Source organism: Condylura cristata, unplaced genomic scaffold, assembly GCF_000260355.1.
Source record: "Condylura cristata isolate star-nosed mole 26May11 unplaced genomic scaffold, ConCri1.0 scaffold00018, whole genome shotgun sequence".
Classification (NCBI taxonomy): Eukaryota; Metazoa; Chordata; class Mammalia; order Eulipotyphla; family Talpidae; genus Condylura; species Condylura cristata.
The window spans coordinates 2510758-2515069 of NW_004567119.1; positions in this window are offsets into that span (position 1 = coordinate 2510758).

The following is a 4312-nucleotide window of genomic DNA, read 5'->3' on the forward strand; positions in this document are numbered from 1 at the left end:
TGTTTCATTGTCCATCTGTATCTGCCACTGTCCCAGAATTGCAAATGGGTGGTCAGGCGGCACCCGGGGGTGTTGTCTCATACATCTTCTCCGTCCCAGTGGCTCCCCCCAGCAAGCATCAGTGCGCCAGCTGGTAAAAAAAATCCTTCAGACTGAGCCTCAGTGAAATTGCCAGTGAGCAGGGACGTGTAGGCGCAGGGCTGAGCTTTCTGGGCCAGGTGGAGGCCCAGGTGTCATCGGAGGCCAAGTGGTGCCGAGGGTGCACAGGAGTGCAGCCTCCCATTACTGAAAGGTGGAGGGAGAAGATGTCGCCAGTTCATTTTGGAGCACCTACTAATTCTTGGAAATGGGGAGCGGTATGGGGAGTTTGGGATTTAAACCGGTCTTAGGGCATGAGAGCGAGTATTCATTTAGAGGATGTTTGCTCCTTAGCTCCATTTGAACTGTGGTATTTCCTACCTTCCAGTTTGCAAGTAAAGTTTGCTCGACTCCTTTGACTCCTTCTGTGACATCGTGATTGCTTTGTAAGTCTTAAGCAGCAATCTCAAAGTGTGAGTTTTACTGAAAAGAATAAGGGTTTGGAAAGAGCTAGCTTATGGTCAAATTCTGGCCCCTTCCACTTGCTAGTTCTGAGAATCGAGAAAAAAAAAAAAAAAAGAAGTCCAACTCTCAGTCTGTTTCCTTGTCAGAATAATGGCAATAATACAAGCTTATAAAATTCAAAAGACAGATCAAAATGCCAACACTAGCAGCCTCAACACTGGCGGCCATAGCCCTGGGTTTCGCCCACCACGCCCCAGCCCTGACTGCCTGAGGACTCCCGTCGCCCACTTCCTTGGAACGCCTCCCGTCCAAGCCAGTGACCGTGCCACTGACGCCCGCCCGGAGATTTGGAGATTTACCACCTGTGAGGAGATGACTGCATGCCGGAGTGGGGCATGGGAACGGCCTCCCACCCAACTGGCAGCTCCCAGAGTGAGGAGGGAAGGATCACTGACTCACCCCGGAGCCAGGGCTGCAGCTCAGAGGCTTCACCTGAGCATACGAGCAAGCCATCAAGCAGAGACCTTGTCATCTCTTCCCATAGGACACGACTTGGTTTACACCAGACTGCAGAGATTCAGAACTATGGGTTGTGTCTAAAATAGCAGGGATGTGGTGGAAGACAACTGAGAGGAAGCTGATAAGCTGTACTGATGATGAAGGCTAACGGGGGGCCGGTGACTTTGCAGAGGAAAGCCCCAGAGAGCTGCAGCAGAGATGGCCCTGCCAGGGCGGAGGACAGTCTCAACCACTGACCTCAAAAACCATTTCTTCAAAGGAGCCTGAGTGTGCCTGGATCTTGAGGAAGCCATTTGTACCCCCAAAACATGGTTGAAAGCAAAAAGGCAGTCGGCCAGTAACTTGTGGAGCTTAAGAGCTCGCTGTGGTCAGGAAGAGGCAGTCCAGCCTCAGCCCGCCAAACCTCAGGCCTCCGGGGTGAGGGGGGCGAGCTGGGGTGAGGTGGGCCTGGCCGCACCTGTGGCTCGGGAGGACCAGCTTCAGGTGCGGGGGGTGAGGGGATAATTGACACAGGGCTGTCCCTCGTGGCTGGAAATAAAGAGGAAATTGCGGATAACTGAGAGTGGGATGCCAAGAGTTACATCCATGTTAGTAGCTAAAGTGCCGACAAGAGACCCCGACATTTGGGGACAGACAGTGAGGAATGACCCCCACCCGGAACAAGCGACAGCGGACCCCGTAAGGACAGCCAGCAGGTGCTGAGTTGGCCCCAATGGCCCCCAAGGCAGCTCTGGCCTCAAGTTACAGGAATGTGATGGAGGAGATAAAGGGCATGGGGCAATGTCGTGCAGAGTGGAAAATATCAAATGGGCCGAGATTGCTAAAAGACAAGGAAATTCTGATGTAGCAAGTTCAATAACTGAGATGGAAAATTCACTAGAAGTTTCCACAGTAGATCTGAACTGATCCAAGAAAGAAGTTGCAACCTTGGAGACAAATTATTTGAATTTATGATACTGGAATTAAAAACAAGAGAGGGCCCTTCCTCATGGCGCAGCAGGTTACAGCACAGCACTGAGAAGCTAAAGCCACTGCAGCATGAGTTCGATCCCCGCCTGCCCCGGAGGTGACCCCATGGCGTGGCAGACCTCTCCTGACCCACCCGCTGCTCCCCTCAGCAGTGTACCTCATCAATCTGCCTGTTCTGCTCCCCACTCTGTCTGGTGAATCCTCTCACCACCCTGCACCACTGGCCTGTACTCCAGTTCTGTATGCACAAATAAAAAAATATTTAAAAAATAAAAGAAGCAAGAGGATGAAATAGGGAAAGATGAGAAACTGAGAGAAGTAAGTGTCACCAGTTAACACACTGCATATAAATGAGAGGACCAGGAGAAGAGTGAAAGGAAAAAGGAGGAGAGGGGAGGGGAGGAGAAATACTGCCAAATTTAATTTAATTTAAAACCCCATTAATCTGCACATTCAGGTGACTGAGTGAACTCCCAAGTAGGATAAAGACAAAGCTGCAGACAGAACATGTCCTAGTAAAAAGAGTGAAAGACTCAGAGAAACCTTGGCAGCAGAAAACACAAAATGGTTGTGATTATGAGGGAATTCCAATAATACTAATAATTGACCGCTCAGCATGAACAGGACAGGGCAGAGGGCAGTAGAAATACATATTTGAAGTGACAAAAATAAACAAGCCACCAAGAACACAAACCCAGCAAAACTATCTTTCAAAGATGAAACTGAAATAAAGTTCCAGGTAAACCAAAAATCAGGGGATTTTATTGCTAGCACATCCAGCTAGAGAAATGCTAATAAAAAATGTTCAAGCTGGTGGTGAGTAACTCCAGATAGCTGATTTGAATTCATCTACAAAACAAGGAACACCTGTAAAATCATTTAATTACAAAAATAAATGCATTGCGCCTCCTCTTAACTGATTAAAAAATTCACATGTGTGTATATAAAATATGGATGGGCTTTAACATCAATATGTTAAAGTATATATTTGCCAATAACAGTGCAACAGAGGTAGTTGGAAACAAAACTTTGTGGGGTAAAGAAATGAGATTGTGAGTTCAAGCTACAAAACTAATGGAGAGAACCAGAACTGTCAAAAGGACAGTAAACAGAACAAGTTGCAGACATAGTGTGTGTGTGTCTGTGTCTGCATGTATGCATGTATGCATGTTCTCCCTTGTTTTCTCTTCTGCAGATATTATACATTTCTGAAAGGAAAATAGTAGCTGTGCCAACATAGGAGTTCCCTGTATCATGGACATGTGCAAGTAAAAGCTACACCCAGAGAAAGAGAAGAAGAACCTGTAGGAGTAATGTTTCTCTGCTTTATTGTCAGTAAGTCACGGTAAGCCTGAGGCTGACTCTGACATGGGAACATGGATGTGGTAATCCCTGCCAGCCGCTCTAAGGAAAACCTAAATAACATTATTTCTCTCTCTCTCTCTCTCTTTTTTTTTATTTTATTTATTACAAAGTTTATTTTTACATCATTTTGCACATTTTTTTTTTCCATCTCGATTGTAATCCCCGCAGGTTTCCCATCACCAAATCACCCCTGTGCCACCACCATAGTCCCGTGCATTTCCCTCCCCTCCCCCCATTAAATAACATTATTTAAAAAAGTAAATCAAAATACTGCATTATAAAAAAAATCCACTTAATCCAAAAGGTAGCAGTAAAGGATAAACAGAGCTCAAAAACCATTTGCTATATAGAAAACAAAAATACTATGGTACATAACAATCTAGCGCCCATTTAAACTATCCATATGAATATCCAATAATGGATGATAATAGAACATGTGACTGCATTTCACAACACACCCAAAGGCAGCTAATCAGACTAAATAAAACATGGTGCATGTTTTCATAACCGCATAGGGCATCGTGTCTACAGAGATGGACTTCAAAGCCAAGGTTACAAGTACAGAGAGTATGGACTGGAAAATGAAGAGTGACCTAAACTGAAAACTGAAAGAAGTATTAAAATGAGAGAATAGAATGAAATAACAGTAGAGGAAATCGATGAGTCTCCTAGGCCTGGAACTCCCTGTGGTGGAAGGTTATTAATGGCCGTTCAGTCTTGTCATATTCACTGGCCTATGTGGACCATCTCTTTCTTCCTGTATGAGTCATGGCAATTCAAGGGATCGGTCCCAGCTGTCCAGCTTATCAATGTGGGAATGTTGCCGCGTTTCCTTATCATTCTGTTAATTTCCACAGGATCTCTAGTGATGCCTCTTTGCTCACTTACTTTTAGCCTGTCCTTTTTTTTTTTTTTT